This window comes from Myodes glareolus, chromosome 24 (assembly GCF_982192425.1).
Source record: "Myodes glareolus chromosome 24, mMyoGla1.1, whole genome shotgun sequence".
NCBI classification, from domain to species: Eukaryota; Metazoa; Chordata; class Mammalia; order Rodentia; family Cricetidae; genus Myodes; species Myodes glareolus.
Genome location: NC_142049.1, coordinates 12,402,955 through 12,420,857, shown reverse-complemented (window position 1 = coordinate 12,420,857; position 17,903 = coordinate 12,402,955). Strand labels below are relative to the sequence as shown.

Below are 17,903 nucleotides of genomic sequence, written 5' to 3'. Positions count from 1 at the left end.
AGAAAATTGGGAATTAACCTACCTCAAGACCCACCAATACCATTCTTGGGCATAGACTCAAAAGATACTCAATCATACTATAAGGACATTTGCTAAAGCATGTTTATAGCAGTATTATTTGTAATAGCCAGAACCTGTAAACAATCTAGATGCCCCTCAACTGAAGAACAGATAAAGAAAATGTGGTAAATTTATAAAATGGAATACTACTCAGTGGTAAACAAACAAACAAACAAAAACAAAACAAAAAACAAAAAAATCAATAACATCTTGAAATTTTCATACAAATGGATGGAACTAGAAAAAAAAACATCCCGAGTAAGATAACCCAGACCCAGAAAAATGGGAGATGGTATATACTCACCCATAAGTGGATATTAGATGTAAAACAAAGGATAATGAGCCTATAGTCCACAATCCCAGAGAAACTAGGTCACAAGGATAATCCTAAGAGAAACATATATGGATGCCCCTAGTGCTGCGGGAGTACCTTCCACTGCTTCAGCCAATAGTCGCTGAAGCATGAGCTCACAGTGCTGCGGGAGTGCCTTCCGCTCCGTCAGCCAATAGCCGCTGAAATACCAGCCCACTGGGGCGGGGTATATTTCTCTTTAAAAGAAGAGCGGCAAGCTCGGCCTCTTGGTTCCAGTGCTTCGTTCAGGCTCCTGCTCCCGGCTCCCGCTCCAGCGACTAGGCTCCCTTCCTGACAGTTTATGGTGTATGTAAGTTTTACCCCCTAAAATAAATACCCCTTTAAAACATAACTGGTGTGGGATTGATTCGACATTACCCCTAGGAAGGGGAAACAGAAAAGATCTCCTGAGAAAATTAGACGCATAAGGGTGGGGTGGGGGAAGAAGGGAGAGTGGAAGGGAGGAGGAGGGAAGAAGGAACCTTGAGGGAATGAGATGGGTAAGAACAGAGAGGGAAAGCAAGGAAAGAGATATCATGATTGAGGGACTCATTATGAGGGTGGCAAGAAACCTGGCACTAGAGATATTCCCAGGAATCCACAAGAATGACCCCAGCTAAGACACTAAGCAGTTGTGGAGAGGGTGCCTGAATTGACCTATTAAATAGGTCATATTGATGACTATTTTAAGGTGTTACACAGAGAAACAATGTCTCAAAAAAACAAACAACAAAGAAGTCATCATAGAACCTTCATCCAGCAACTGATGGATGTGGATACAGAGGTCCACAGAGGAACACTGGGCTGAGCTCCCGAATTCCAGTCGAAGAGAGGAAGGAGCAATAATATGAGCAAAGACCATGATGGGGATATCCGCTGAAATGCTTATCTGAGCTAAAGGGAGCTCAGTGACTCAGGCCTGACAGTGGGGGAACCAGCAAGGACCAAACAAGGCCCTCTGATTGTTGTGACTGTTGTATGGCTGGAGCAGGCTCTGAAAACACTGGCAGTGAGACCAGAATTTATCCCTACTGCTTGGACTTGTGTTTTGGAACTCTTTCTCTTTGGAGGAATACATTGCTTAATCTAGATATCATGGCGGGGGAGGGCCTTTGTCCTGACTCAAAGCAATGTGCTAGACTTCCTTAACTCCTCATGGAAATCCTTACCCTCTCTTTGGAGTAGATGTGGGGTGGTTAGGGAGTAAGGTGGAGGGAGCAGGAGGAGGGGAGGGAGTGGGAACTGGGATTGATATGATAAAAGGAGAAAAGATAGTTTTTTAAAAAATAAATTAATCCAGTCTATTTGGTGTTCTGTAAGCTTCTTGTATCTTCATAGGTATATCTTTATTCAGGCTGTGTACTCACTCATAAGTGATTTTTAAACATAAAGCAAAGAGAACCAGCCTACAAATCACAATCCCAGAGAACCTAGACAACAATGAGGACCCAAAGAGAGACATATATGGATCTAATCTACATGGGAAGTAGAAAAAGACAAGATCTACTGAGTAAATTGGGAACATGGGGACCATAGAAGAAGGTTGAAGGAAAGGGGAGAGGAAGGGAGGTATCAGAGAAAAATGTATAGCACAATAAAATCAATAAAAATTAATTTTAGATAAATTCAAGATACAGATGATCTCCAACTCAGTAATTGATGACTATTTCATACTCCTTTCCTCTAATACACAAGTCAGTTGGACAAAAGATAGCAGAGAAACATTAGAATTAAATGCCATTATACATCAAATGCACCTAGCAGATATCTATAGAATATCCCACTCAAACATGAAGAATATATATTCTATTAAGCAATCTATGGATGGAAGCCTGTCTCAAATAGTCCACCTGATGGAACACAGAATCGATACAAAGTAACTGAATTGTCTCATCTGACTAAAGTATAGTAAAGCTTACAAGTAAAAGCATCTCTGGTAACTACACAAATGCCTGGAGATTAAATACCACATTATTGAATAATAAACGGGGCAAAGGATAAATCAAGAAAGAAATTTTAAAAAAATCACCTGCAATTAAATGAAAATGAAAGCACAACAACAAAAAAAATCCCATGGGACACATTAAAATCTGTCCTAAGAGGGCAATTTGTAGTTGAATACACCCACTTAAAAAAAGCCCTAAATAGCCCAAACAAACGACTTAATGATTTAACTCAAAAATTTGGAAAAACAGCAAATCAAGCCCAAGTGGAGTATATATTAAGACATAATAAAATCAGAATCTAAGCTAATTAAACAGAAACAAAGAAATCAAAGACTCTAAGAGCAGGTATATTTTTGAAAGGATAAAACTAATTGATAGACCCTTAGCCCAATTAACCAAAAGGCAAAAGACCCAGATTGATAGAATTTGAGATTAACAAAGAAATATTACAACAGATAAAAGTTCAGTATATTATAAAAGATACTTAGTTAGGCAGTAGTGGCGCATGCCTTTAATCCCTCCCAGCACTCAGGAGGCAGAAGCAGGTGGATTTTTGTGAGTTTGAGGCCAGCCTGGTCTACAGAGTGAGTTTCAGGATGAGCCCCAAAGCTTGAAAAGACAGAAAAATGCTGTTTGAAAACAAACAAACAAAAATCAAAACAAAACAAAAACTTTGAACTATGCTCCATTGTCTTAGGGTTTCTACTGTTGTGAACAGACACCATGACCACAGACACTTTCATAAAGGAAAACATTTAATTGTGGCTGGCTTACAGTTTCAGAGGTTTAGTCCATTATTGTTATGGTGGGAAGATTGGCAGTGTGTGGGCAGACACAGTGCTGGGGAAGGAGCTGAGAGCTGTACATCACAATCTGTGGGCAGCAGAAAGAGATTGTGTGTCACATTGTGCAAAGAATGACCATATGAGACCTCAAAGCCCACCCCCGCAGTGATACACTTCCTCCAACAAGGCCACACCTACCCCAACAAGGTCATACCTCCTAACAGTGCCACTCCCTATGACCAAGAATTCAAACACCTGGGTTTATGGGCTCCATTCCTATTCAAACCACTACATCCATTATTTTAATATCCCAAGGAAATGGAAAAATTTTATTTATGTGATTATATATTATAAAAATCATCTGAACCAATAAAGCTAGACCATGAAGAAACGAACATCTTAAAAGGACGAGTAATAATTAAGAGGTTGTAATAATAATAAAAACATTATGACTAAGAAAAAGCCCAGTTGCAGATAGGTTCATAACAGAATTCTAACTGTCTCTTAAAGAACTACAATCAAACGCTGGAGAGATGACTTAGAGGTTAAGAACACTGGCAGCTCTTGAAGAGGTCTCTTGAGTTCAAATCCCAGCAAACACACGATAGCTCACAGCCATCTATAGTGAGATCTGGTGCCCTCTTCTGGCATAAAGGAATACATATAGGCATAAATAACAAATAAATATATAAATAATATATTTATCACATATACTACATATATTATATATAAATATATTAATATAAAAATATAAATATATACTATATAAATAATAAATATTAAAAAGAACTACAATCAATACTTTTAATTTTTTTCTTTTTTCCCCTTACTGTATCTATCAGATTTTTTAAAATTTTTTTTAAATTTACTTATTTATTTATTTATTTATTTATAAAAATTTCCACTTTCTCCCCTCCTCCCAATACCCTCCCATTCCCCCCACTCCCTCTCCAGTCCTAAGAGCAGTCAGCCCCGTGGGAAGTCCAAGTTCCTCCCCCCTCCCTCCAGGTCTAGGAAGGTGAGCATCCAAACAGACTAGGATCCCAAAAAGCCAGTACATGCAGACGAAACAAGACCCAGTGCCATTGTCAATGACTTCTCAGTCAGCCTCCACGTCAGCCACATTCAGAGAATCCGGTTTGATCACATGCTTGTTCAGTCCCAGTCCAGCTGGCCTTGGTGAGCTCTCATTCAATCAGTCCCCATGTATCAGTGGGTGAACGCACTCCTCGCGGTACTGACATCCTTTTTCATGTTCTGCCTCCTTCTGCTCCTCATTTGGACCTTGGGGGCTCAGTCCAGTGCTCCAATGTGGGTCTCCGTCTCTATCTCCATCCATCGTCGGATGAGAGTTCCCTCTGATCCTGCCTTCCTTGCTCACGTTCTCTTTCCTTCTGCTTCTCATTTGGACCTAGGGAGTTAAGTCCAGTGTTCCAATGTGGGTCTCTGTCTCTATCTCCATCCATCGCCAGATGAAGGTTCTGTGGTGACATGCAAAATATTCATCAGTATGGTTATGGATCAAGGCCAGTTCGGGCACCTTCTCCTCTGCTGCCCAGAGAACAATCTGGGTACCTCTCCTTGGGCCTGGGAACCCCTTCAAAATCAAGTCTCATGCAAACCCTAAAATGGCTCTTTTAGTTGAGATATATACCTCCCTGCTCCCATAACCATCCTTCCTCCCTCCCCCCCATCCCATTCCCCCAAGCTATCCCCAATCCTCCCTGTCTCCCTTCTCTCTAACATCTCCCCTTACTTCCACCCCTCCCCCACCCCCCCCATCCCCCGTGCACCCAAGTTTGCCTGGCAATCTTGTCTACTTCCAATATCCAGGAGGATAACTATAAGATTTTCTTCAGGTTCACCTTCTTATTTAGTTTCTCTAGGATCACGAATTATAGGCTCAAAGACCTTTAATTGAGGCTAGAATCCACTTGTGAGTGAGTACATACCATATTCCTCTTTTTGGGTCTGGGTTGCCTCACTCAGTAAAGCGTTTTCTATTTCCATCCATTTGCATGTAAAATTCAAGATGTCATTGTTTTTTTACCGCTGAGTAAAACTCTAATATGTATATGTTCCACATCTTCTTTAATCATTCTTCTATTGAGGGGCACCTAGGTTGTTTCCAGGTTCTGGCTATTACAAATAGTGCTGCTATGAACATAGTTGAACAAATGCTTTTATAGTATGATAGGGCATCTCTTGGGTATATTCCCAAGAGTGGAATTGCTGGGTCCTGAGGGAGGTTGACTCCCAGTTTCCTGAGAAACCGCCACACTGATTTCCACAGTGGCTGCACAAGTTTGCATTCCCACTAACAATGGTTGAGTGTTCCCCTCATTCCACATCCTCTCCAGCATAGGCTATCATTGGTGTTTTTGACTTTAGCTATTTTGACAGGTGTAAGATGGTATCTCAAAGTTGTTTTGATTTGTATTTTGGAGATCAGACCTTTGTCTGATGAGGGGTTGGTGAAGATCTTCTCCCAGTCAGAAGGTAGCCTTTTTGTCTTACTGACAATGTCCTTTGCTTTACAGAAGCTTCTCAGTTTCAGGAGGTCCCAATTATTCATCGATTCTCTTATTGTCTGTGCTACTGGGGTTCTACTTAGGAAGTGATCTCCTGTGCCTATGTCTTGTAGACTACTTCCCACTTTCTCTTCTATCAGGTTCAAAGTGGTCAGATTAATGTTGATGTCTTTTATCCATTTGGACTTGAGTTTTGTGCATGGTGATAGATATGGATCTACTTTCATTCTTCTACAGACTGACATCCAGTTATGTCAGCACCATTTCTTAAAGATGCTTTCCTTCTTCCATTGTATACCTTTAGCTCCCTTGTCGAAAATCAGATGTTCATAGGTTTGTGGGTTAATATCTGGGTCTTCTATTTGATTCCATAGGTCGACTTCTCTGTTCTTATGCCAATACCAAGCTGTTTTCAATACTGTTGCTCTGTAATACGAGTTTGAAGTCAGGGATGGTAATGCCTCCAGCAGTTCCTTTATTGTATAAGATTGTTTTGGCTATCCTGGGTTTTTTGTTTTGCCATATAAACTTGATTATTGTTCTCTCAAGGTCTGTGAAGAAGTTTGATGGGATTTTGATGGGGATTGCATTGAATCTATAGATTGCTTTTGGTAAAATAGCCATTTTTTACTATGTTGATCCTCCCAATCCAAGAGCAAGGGAGATCTTTCCATTTTCTGGTATCCTCCTCAATTTCTTTCTTCAAAGACTTAAAGTTCTTGTCAAATAGGTCTTTCACTTCCTTGGTTAGAGTTACCCCAAGATATTTTATGATACTTGTGGCTATCGTGAAAGGTGATGTTTCTCTGATTTCCCTCTCTGCTTCTTTATCCTTTGTGTATAGGAGGGCAACTGACTTTTTGGAGTTGATCTTTTATCCTGCCACATTACTAAAGGTGTTTATCAGCTGTAGGAGTTCTTTGGTAGAGTTTTTGGGGTCGCTTATGTACACTATCATATCATCTGCAAATAACGAAAGTTTAACTTCATCCTTTCCAATTCGAATCCCCTTAATCCCCTTATGTTGTCTTATTGCTATTGCTAGAACTTCAAGCACTATATTGAAGAGGTATGGTGAGAGTGGACAGCCTTGTCGTGTTCCTGATTTTAGTGGAATGGCTTTGAGTTTCTCTCCATTCAATTTGATGTTAGCTGTCAGTTTGCTGTAAATAGCTTTTATTATATTTAGGTATGATCCTTATATCCCCAATTGCTCCAACACCTTTATCATAAAGGGGTGTTGAATTTTGTCAAATGCTTTTTCAGCATCCAGTGAAATGATCATAAGGTTTTTTTCTTTCAGTTTATTTATATGATGGATTACATTGATAGATTTGCATATGTTGAACTAGCCCTGCATCTCTGGGATGAAGCCTACTTGATCATAATGGATAATTTTTCTAATGTGTTCTTGGATTCGGTTTGCCAGTATTTTATTGAGAATTTTCACGTCGATGTTCATGAGTGAGATTGGCCTGTAATTCTCTTTCTTGGTTGTGTCTTTGTGTGTCTTTTTAGTATCAGAGTAACTGTAGCTTCATAAAAGGAGTTTGGCAATGACTCTTCTGTTTCTATATTGTGGAATACATTAAGGAGTATAGGTATTAGCTCTTCCTGGAAGTTCTGGTAGAATTCTGCATTGAAACCATCTGGTCCCTGGCTTTTTTGGTAGGGAGATTTTTGATAACAGCTTCTAATTCTTCGCAACTAACAGGTCTTTTTATATTGTTCACCTGTTCTTGGTTCAACTTTGGTATATGGTACTTATCTAAAAAAATTTCCATTTCTTTTACATTTTCCAATTTTGTGGCATACAGGCTTTTGTAGTAAGATCTAAATAATAAATATTAAATAATAAATATTAAAAAGAACTACAATCAATACCTTTTAATTTTTTAAAAAACAGAAGGCATACATTTAAACTCTTTCTACAGTAAAACTCTAATATCTAAACCAAGTAAAGATATATCAAAAGAGAAACACATGCCAATATCCCTATGCAAAAATATACAAAGCCTCTCAATTAAATGCTTCCAAAATGAATGCAGGCATAAATAAAAAAGATTATCTATCATACTAAGGATGACTTTATCATGGAGATATAGGGATAGTTAAAGTTATTTAAGTTCATAAATGTAATAAACTGTATAGATGGACTTAATAAGAAAATCCCATTATCTAAAGAGATACAGAATAGACCTTTGATAAAATCCAACATACTTACAAGATAAAGTCCTAGAGAGAAAATGACTGGAGGAAGCGTCCATCGACATGATAAAAACTATATGTGACAAACCTACAGACAGCATAATTCTAAATGGAGAAAAAGTCAAAGCAATCTCATTAAAACTGGGGAGGGCACAAGGCTGTCTATTATCTCCACTCCCTTTTCAATACAGTACTGAAAGCACTAGCCAGAGCAATAAATAAAGAGAAGGAAATTAAAGGGATACAAATTAGAAAAGATGTAAAATAATCTTTACTTGTTGGTGATTTATTTAGGAGATTTCACCAGAATGTCTATGTCAAGAACTCTCTCCTTAGACTCATGGAAGAATGGTAAAGCCTTTCCTCTAGGGTAAGGCCCAGAGGGATAACAAAACCTTCCTCTGGTTCATAAGAGTGTGTTGTCAGTGTGTGTAGAAATCTCCACCATTGTTTCCCCACCTCCTGGATATTTATGGCCTCATGACTGCTCTCCTAAAGAGAGTACTCCTACCAAGATCATCTAACTCTATCTCCTTAATTCAGGTGTATATCATAAACTCTGCCTACTCGATTTACCTACACACAGTAGCCCTGACTCCTTGTTTGACTGTATATAAGAAGCATTCTGAACTTCCAGTGTGTTGGTCTTCTCCATCAGAGAACCCAGTCCAGTCCACACCCAGAAGCCATACAAAGTCATAGCAAGCAGTCATTGTCTAGAAAGTATCAATGCATTTAGCAAAGTGACAGGATATAAAATTAACTTATGAGAACAAGGACCCTTTACAGGGTGGAGACCAGACTTGTAGACACAATGAATTCTAGGCCAGCAAAGACTTCATAGGGATACCTGTATAAAAAAAGAAATAAATCAGTAGCCTTTCTATATGTAAGTTTTTCTTACAATCTAAGAAAGACAACATGGAAATATTCCCATTTTCAGAAGTCTTAAAGAAATATCTAAGAACATATTCATCAAGTAGATGAAGGGGTGTCCTCACACAGCATCCTGAGCCTGTGGAAAAGCTTCCACCATCACTCTATCTGCATTTCTGATGTACCCACCAATTCTTTTTAAAATTTCCTCAATTTATGACTGGCTTTGTTCTGAACAACTCCAACTTCATGGAACTTCTTGCACATCAGAACATAGAAATTGGGGTTAACCTAAATCTGTGTTCCTGGGCCATGGTCACTAAAAATGGTTCCTGAAGAAACTGACATTGATAACCTTTATGGTGAGAACTGTGGTTTCTTCAACAGAACTCACAGCTGATATGGAAAAGGAATCCCAAAAGGAAGCCTGCAATCAATGACAGCACCGGAAAACTAATGCTGAGAATGAACAAAGAATTTAGGTGTATGGTTCCAGAGGGATAAGAGTTCTTCATGATGGGGAAGCATAAAAGAAAGTGTCAGGCATTCCAATTGAGGCAGAAAGCTGAGAACTCACCTCCTCAGCTGAAATTTAAGCACTGTCACCAATTGCAGACCAAGTGTTCAAGTGTCTGAAAGCATGGAGTACCTTTCTTACTCAAACCACCATAGAATTTTTTTTTAACAGAGTGGCAACAGCTTTCCATGTCATCTTTAAGGATGTGAATGAAAAGCTGGAGAGACACTCTGTGATTGTAGCCAATGTGTAAAAGGCCTTTAGCCCACATACCTGTCACCAGTTACATAATCAAATTTATGACGAAGAAAAGTTCTGTAGGTAAGCTTTTACGTGCTATAACATCTGTGTTACAGAAATGGACTCTTGCAGGAGAAAAAAATCATTAGTGGGCATTATGTTTCTTTAAATATTTGTCCTAGCAACAGTAGAGGGGGTGCTTGAGCTGGCCATCTCCTGTAATCAGATTGGTGACTACCCTAATTGTCATCAGAGAGCTTTATCTGGTAACTGAGCCAAGCAGATGTAGAGATTCACAACTAAACACTGGGCTGAGCTCTCGGAGTCATGCTGAAGAGAGGGAGAGGTGCTGTACAAACCGGGGGGGGGTCAAGGTCATGATGGAAGAATCCACAGAGACAGCTGACCTGAGCTTGAGGCAGCTCACAGACCCTGGACCAATTGCTAGGGAGTCAGCATGCAACAGACCTATGCCCTCTGCATGTGTGTGACAGTTGTGTAGTTTGGGTTGTTTGTGGGGCTCCTAACAGTGGGATCAGGACCTGTTTCTGGTGCTCAAGCTACCTTTTGGGAACCTCTTTCCCATACTGTTTTGCCTTGCCCAGCCTTGGTGCAGGGGGAGGAGTTTGGTCCTTCCCCAGTTTGATGTGCTATTCTTTGTTGACACTCATGGAAGGCTTACCCCTTTGTGAATGGAGAAAGAGGAGGAGTGGATGGGAGGGCGAAGGAAAAGTGGGGAGAGGGAACAGAAGAGCAATGGGGGAAACTACACTTGGGACGTAAAATAAAGAAAACAATCAAGAAAAAATTTTATTTTACCTATAACCATGTGATGTCAGTTTTTATGCTTTTAGGGCTTGTACATGGACATGTGCATGCAGGTGTCTGGGGAGGCCAAAAACATAGGCTCATCGTAACAGGAATTACAGTGTGTTGTCAGTCATTGGACTAGGGTGCTGGGAATGAACTTTATTTAACTGAAGAATCATCTCTCTAGCCCCATAAGTAGCATATTTTTGCTTTTTCAAGACATGCTTTCTTTGTGTAGTCCTGACTGTCCTGGTACTAACTTTGTAGACCATACTATCATCAAACTCACAGAGATCCTCTTGCCTCTGCCTCCAAATTGCTGAGATTAAAGGTGTGCACAACCACCACACAGCCCAAAATAGTATTTTAATGGCTTTTTATATTACCTTTATTTTAAGAAACAGGAAAGAATTCATACAAGAGAAACTATCCACTTTTGGACACAATTTGTTAAAGTCCTTACACACTAAGATTGTCTTCAATTGGAATTGTCTTACTTCATTTTTTCTCATCATAGCCTTGAAACAAGTAAATAATTTAATTTTTGCTTATGTCTGATGTTGGAGATCACTGCATTGTAATTTGTATTTTGAAATTTTTGGCATAGCCCTTGATGTATGGAGTATGGCAAATCCCTCTACCTAATTTTATTTGGAGGTCCTTATATTCCTTCTGTATTTCATGTTCCCCTTCTATTAAGTTTTTATTTGGTGACAGTTGGTTTACATGTACAATGTGTAGAATGGGATGCCCATCAAATAAATTTATGTAAACATTAGCCTGTATTTTTTAAGCTATAGTGTCTTGAAAATGGGGTTTGTTGATATTATTGGTTTTGCTTTCATAGATTTACAAGTTACCTTGAGATAATCTTATTTGTATTCCAGTCTTCTTGGATGCCAGTAATTAGTCAGGACTACATTTGATGTGTCTGACTTTTGAGTACTTGGATAGAAGATGTACGCCCAATGTTTTCTATTAACCACCACGTTTTAATAATGGAAATGTTGAAATGATTCCTAGAGGAAAGCATCAGAATCACTAAATGCCTCATGTCTATATTTATAACGTTTTGTCTATTTAGTACAAATGTAACAAAGTTATATATATGTAAAATAAAGAGTTGAGGATTAAGATGTAAGCCCATGATTTTTTGACAAAGATGTCAAAAACACACAACAAAGAAAAACAGTATCCAACATTATCTTAATGTTTGTGCTTACAATTATTCTCTTTTATTTGCAATTTCATAGCAAAGTGGAAACCTTATAGCACTTATATGTATGTATTTAGTGAACCTGGTTCCAAGAACAGCAGACCTCTCTCTCTCTCTCTCTCTCTCTCTCTCTCTCTCTCTCTCTCTCTCTCCTTTTTGTCTATATATTATATATTTAGACAATATCAGTTTGACATCAGGAGTCCTGTTAATAAGTTACATATTCAAATGAGCTTGTATCTTTGTTTACAGAAGTTCTCTGCTGTTGAATGTTCCTCATGTGATGGCACATAGATTTTACAAGTTCTATTGTGTGCAAATGAGTAAAGGTGGAAACATTTTTGCTCTACAATGGAAATATTTTTTAATAAAAATGGGATGAGGTCAATTGGCTTTCTGTTGCCTCTGAATCAAGATGTAGGACTCTCACTTTCAACACCACATCTGCCTGCATGTCATCATGCTCCCCATTCTAATGATAATGGACTCAACCTCTGAACTGGATGATTAAGTTTGTGTCTGAGAATGATACAGGTAACTGCCCTAGACCATCTTCTGGCAATGTCTGCTATGCAGATACCTACACATTTTCTTATGAAAGAAATCATTTTCGTGTCTTTGAACTAAGTCAGCTTGCCAATACTGGGAACCTAAAAGTTGGCAACACCCACTTATACAGCATACTTGAACAAAAAAATGCTCTCATCGCTACATGTAAAGGTCAATTAATTATTCAGGGTTGTTTGCTGTGTGATGTACCTCTTTGTTCTACTTACGGCACAGTAATTCAAGGACAATTTCCATGGGAACTAGATTTTTTAGTATGTAATTAAAGTGTCTTCACTGAAAGAAAGCCTACCAGAAGAGCTGCCATTAGAAGACAGAAATATTTGGAGCAGTAAGTCTGTTGCCAGGGCTTTTGCTTTGATTTATTTGAAGTGGAACTGTTAAACAAACAAGGGGAAAACATTGATAAGCTAATGGAGCACATTAAAAATAAGCAATTGGCAATCATCAAAAGCTTAGAAAATAGGAAACTTTTCATTTTACTTACATCTTCAGCATTAGCACCAGAACCAGATTTTGGAGATGAGCAAGTGGGTCTACATGGTTTACATTTATTCCATTCACCTCAATCAACAGGAGCAAAGGACTTAAAAGTTGAAGATGGCATCTCTCTGAAAGTTAGATACACACCAATACATACATATTATACCTGCCCTCAGTTGTGCACTTCTAGGAACAAAGAGATCACTTCCAGTAAAAGGAATCCCTCCAGACATCTTAGTAAAGCATAGATTCCAAGACCTTTATAAGGTGGACAAAAGCCTGTCATTGATGGAGTGAAAGACACAGCATTTGTTGGGAAACTGTCCTATGGATTTGCCTTGGCACCCCCACATGAAACGTGCCTTTCAGAGTCTCTGACTCAGCTGAAGACTTTTCAGACCCTAGTGGCTGAGAGTTTAGCCGAAGAGAAAGGCCAGCACGTCGACTATTACAGTTCCAAATAAACAGGTGAGCCTGGCCTGTCCCCTAGAAATGGAAACAGCCTGTGTCCATTACAGAACGAGGTTCCTCCTCCGACATCAGCTGATGGATTGATAACAGAGGCACTGTAACTAGTTAAAAGTTCTGGTTATTCATTAGCCAGTAACAAAACAAAATGCCCACTATATGCCTCTCTACAGACTCAGAATGACTTCAGCATGTCTGTAAATGAGGTTCTAGAACCATCACAAGGTAGTGTCATCATCAACCTCTGCTACCCTGGGAAACTAGCCATCCCTTATGTATTCCAGCAATAAGTAATATATCATATGGCCCCTCAGAAGTAAGGAATAATGACAGGAGTAGTCTAAACCAAGAAAAGACTGCAAATACCTAATTCAGTATTTCCCAAACAAGTCGATCTAGCTATGAATAGGGAGGAGGTTCGCATGGAGTTGTCAGGGGAAGATTCTGATACTGACCTATCTCTAATGGTATTACTACCCACAAGCTTCTGGGAGGAAATGGCAGTTGGTGAAGTTGAACAATGGCAGAAGACCCCAGTACCAAGTCCAGGACAACAGAGTAGAACTGAAGAAGTGGTTGACCCGGAAGCACAGGTGAGCTTCATAAAAAAACAAAAAAGTAAATTCAGCTAGCTATAAGTCAGTGTATCCTGTGGAACCCAGAGGACCATTGAAAGAGACACAAAGCAATGATTTAAAGACAGACACATCAATACTTTTTTTTTCAGTTAGACTTGTTTATTCAAGTATCCGAAGACACTCTTTCCACTTTCTCCCCTCCTCCCAATACCCTCCCACTACCCCCACTCTCTCTCCTCCTCCCTCACCATTCCCAAGAGCAGTCAGGGTTTCCTGCCCTGTGGGAAATCCAAGTTCCTCCCCCCTCCCTCCAGGTCCAGGAAGGTGAGCAACCAAACAGGCCAGGATCCCAAAAAGCCAGTCCATGCAGACAAACAAGACCCAGTGCCATTGTCAATGGCTTCTCAGTCTTCATTTGGACCTTGGGGGCTCAGTCAGCCCCCATGTCAACCACATTCAGAGAATCCGGTTTGATCACATGCTCGTTCAGTCCCAGTCCAGCTGGCCTTGGTGAGCTCTCATTTGATAAGTCCCCTTGTATCAGTGGGTGAACGCACCCTTCGCGGTCCTGACTTCCAGTGCTCCACTGTGGGTCTCCATCTCTGTCTCCATCCATCGTCGGATGAAGGCCCTCTCTGATTTTGCTTTCCTTGCTCACGATCTCCCTCCCTCTGCTTCTCATTTGGACCTAGGGAGTTAAGTCCAGTGTCCCAATATGTGTCTCTGTCTCTATCTCCATCCATCGCCAGATGAAGGTTCTGTGGTGACATGCAAAATATTCATCAGTATGGTTATGGGCCAAGGCCAGTTCAGGCACCCTCTGCTCTGCTGCCCAGAGTACAATCTGGGAACCTCTCCTTGGGCCTGGGAACCCCTCCAGAATCAAGTCTCTTGCAAACCCTAAAATGGCTCTCTTAGTTGAGATATAAACTTCCCTGCTCCCATAACCATCCTTCCTCCCTCCCCCGCTCCCAGTCCCCCAAGCCATCCCCAATCCTCCCCCTCTCCCTAACCATCTCCCCTTACTCCCCCCCCCCCATGCACGCAAGTTTGCCTGGCAATCTTGACTACTTCTAATATCCAGGAGGATAACTATATGATTTCTTCAGGTTCACCTTCTTATTTAGCTACTCTAGGATCACAAATTATAGACTCAAAGACCTTTAACTATGGCTAGAATCCACTTATGAGTGAGTACATACCATATTACTCTTTTTGGATATGGGTTACTTCACTCAGTAAAGCGTTTTCTATTTCCATCCATTTGCATGCAAAATTCAAGATGTCATTGTTTTTTACCGCTGAGTAAAACTCTAATGTGTATATGTTCCACACCTTTTTAAACCATTCTTCTATTGAGGGGCACCTAGGTTGTTTCCATGTTCTGGCTATTACAAATAGTGCTGCTATGAACATAGTTGAAGAAATACTTTTGTAGTATGATAGGGCATCTCTTGGGTATATTCCCAAGAGTGGAATTGCTGGGTCCTGAGGGAGGTTGACTCTCAGTTTCCTGAGAAACCGCCACACTGATTTCCACAGTGGCTGCACAAGTTTGCATTCCCACCAATGGATGAGTGTTCCCCTCACTCCACAACCTCTCCAGCATAGGCTATCATTGGTGTTTTTGAGTTTAGCTATTTTGACAGGTGTAAGATGGTATCTCAAAGTGGTTTTGATTTGCGTTTCCCTGATCGCTAAGGAGGTTGAGCATGACCTTAAGTGTCTTCTGGCCATTCGAAGTTCATCTGTTGTGAATTCTCTGTTCAGTTCAGTACCCCATTTTTTAATTGGGTTAATTAGAGTTTTAGTGTCTAGTTTCTTGAGTTCTTTGTGTATTTTGGAGATCAGACCTTTGTCTGATGAGGGGTTGGTGAAGATCTTCTCCCAGTCCGAAGGTAGCCTTTTTGTCTTACTGACAGTGTCCTTTGCTTTACAGAAGCTTCTCAGTTTCAGGAGGTCCCAATTATTCATCGATTCTCTTATTGTCTGTGCTACTGGGGTCCTACTTAGGATATGGCCTCCTGTGCCTATATCTTGTAGACTACTTCCCACTTTCTCTTCTATCAGGTTCAAAGTAGTCAGATTAATGTTGATGTCTTTAATCCATTTGGACTTGAGTTTTGTGCGTGGTGATAGATATGGATCTACTTTCATTCTTCTACAGGTTGACATCCAGTTATGCCAGCGCCATTTCTTAAAGATGCTTTCCTTCTTCCATTGTATACCTTTAGCTCCCTTGTCGAAAATTAGGTGTTCATAGGTTTGTGGGTTAATATCCGGGTCTTCTATTCGATTCCATAGGTTGACTTCTCTGTTCTTATGCCAATACCAAGCTGTTTTCAATACTGTAGCTCTGTAATAGAGTTTGATCATCAATACTTTTTAAAGAAAATTGTGCCCCTAAGGTGGCAGAGGAAATTGACATTCCCCCAGGCTTTTCTTATTGTCCTCTAATAGAAGAAGTATCACCAGCTTCTAGTCCTGATCCCATAGCACAAACTGAGGAAACACAGCCCTCTTCATCTTTAAGACTTCGTGGTACACAGTCTGAGAAAAGTACCGAGTTCTCCCAGATTAAGTCAGGAGATTTGACTATAATAGGAAAAGAAAATTCTTTTGTTGGTCCTAAGACTTCAATGGGACAAGATTAGTTAACTGAAGTACAAGTGCATCTCTCTGCTGAAATGCCGCAGGTTCTAGCCAGTGCAGACACAGAAGGCAGAGTAACTGCCTGGTGAGATACCTGTCAGCGGAATGAGAGTTTATCTTTCTTAGAAAAGGTACAATGCCATGATACAGAATTAAACAGGCCTACCTCATCCCCCAAATACGGAGGTAACCTTAAACCTCTTGAAAAACTCCTAAAATCAGGAAACTCATTGCAGGCAATTTGTATGGAGAACAGAATATGGATATAAAACCTTTTGCCTTGAGGCCTGTGTACCCTTATGTACTAGAAAAATTGTTGAAAATAAGTCTTTGGCAGACACATTGGTTTTTGTCACCACTGTAAGTGGAATAGTGAATACAGCATTGAAACAGACTAGCTCTAAAACAGGAAGAAAAAATAGCTCTGACAGGGATTGGAAAATGGAGGCTGGTACTAACATGCAGCCTGGGTCAGTAAACTCTGTCTCCATTGACAAAACTGATGATGTACAGCCATACATCCACTCAGAGGTCTCAAAGTTTGTTTCTTCCTCTGTCAGTGCTCAGTGCACCTATTTACACAAAGCAGTGTAGAGCCAGGGTTTTGAACACAGGAAATACCTGTAGTTAGAAGGGCCAGTGTCATCTTTGCCAGGGAGGACACCTGTGAAAACGTTCTGAATGACACCTGTCAAAAGCTGTTTTGCTTGGACAGCTTTGTGGTATCAGATGATGACAAGCTAGAAAATTTAACATTAGTACAACTGAAATTGTCAAAATCCTAAAAAAAAGAAAACCTACATAAAATGGAAGATGGAAGTGGCTGCTTCACTACAGAGAAAATAAAAAACTCAAGGAAGATGTCAGAGTAGATTCAGTTGCACATAAAAAGAACTTAACCCTGAAATTGTACCAGAGTGTAAATATCATTGAATTGCTTCGTTATCCCAACTGTGACTCCATCACCAACAAAAGTTGAAATATTGAAAGGCTTGCTAAATCTGCAAATCCAACCTATCAGTGCTATCTTTGTTGTCTTCCTAACAGACAAGCACACGGTATCTACAGATGTCTTTGAAAATAGTGGAATCCTTGTTCCAGATGTAAACTGCTTCCCTGAAAATATACAAAAGATTGCACTGGTGATTAAACTACATTTTGGAGTTGAGGCTAGACATGGAAGACATCAACAATAAATTAGTATTTTCCTTGTCTGAAAACCTTCAAATACATACAAATAATCCTCAATTGAAAAAATCCATGTTTTGCTTTTCATACTTTGCTAGAATGTCTCATTTCATAAGACCATAGTTGTCATTAGCTGTGGGTAACAATGTTGAATATTGTAAATTATTTTCATTCTAAACATAATGCCTTCAAAACTATTGAGCTTAATATTAAAATTGAGATTTTCACATGTTTACCTCGCAAAAGCAAAGTCTATTTTAACAAATAGCCGCTCTTGCGTGTGGTCAGAGCTTATGAAGAGCATGTTTCAGAGGTTTTACCACAACGTATAAGAAATTATAATCTGTAATAGTTTTGTTTGCTATTGCATAAGAAACAAAGAGAAAAATCATTTTTTTGTAAACGACAAATTTGTACACTTTTCCA

At 39.7% G+C, this 17,903-nt stretch overlaps 2 pseudogenes; both read left to right on the top strand.

The window, feature by feature from the left end:
- Positions 1–12,044: 12,044 nt before the first annotated feature.
- LOC125401083 (protein TASOR 2 pseudogene) lies at positions 12,045–13,003 on the top strand (annotated as a pseudogene).
- Positions 13,004–13,481: 478 nt separating this feature from the next.
- LOC148117960 (protein TASOR 2 pseudogene) lies at positions 13,482–17,074 on the top strand (annotated as a pseudogene).
- The last annotated feature ends 829 nt before the right edge of the window (positions 17,075–17,903 follow it).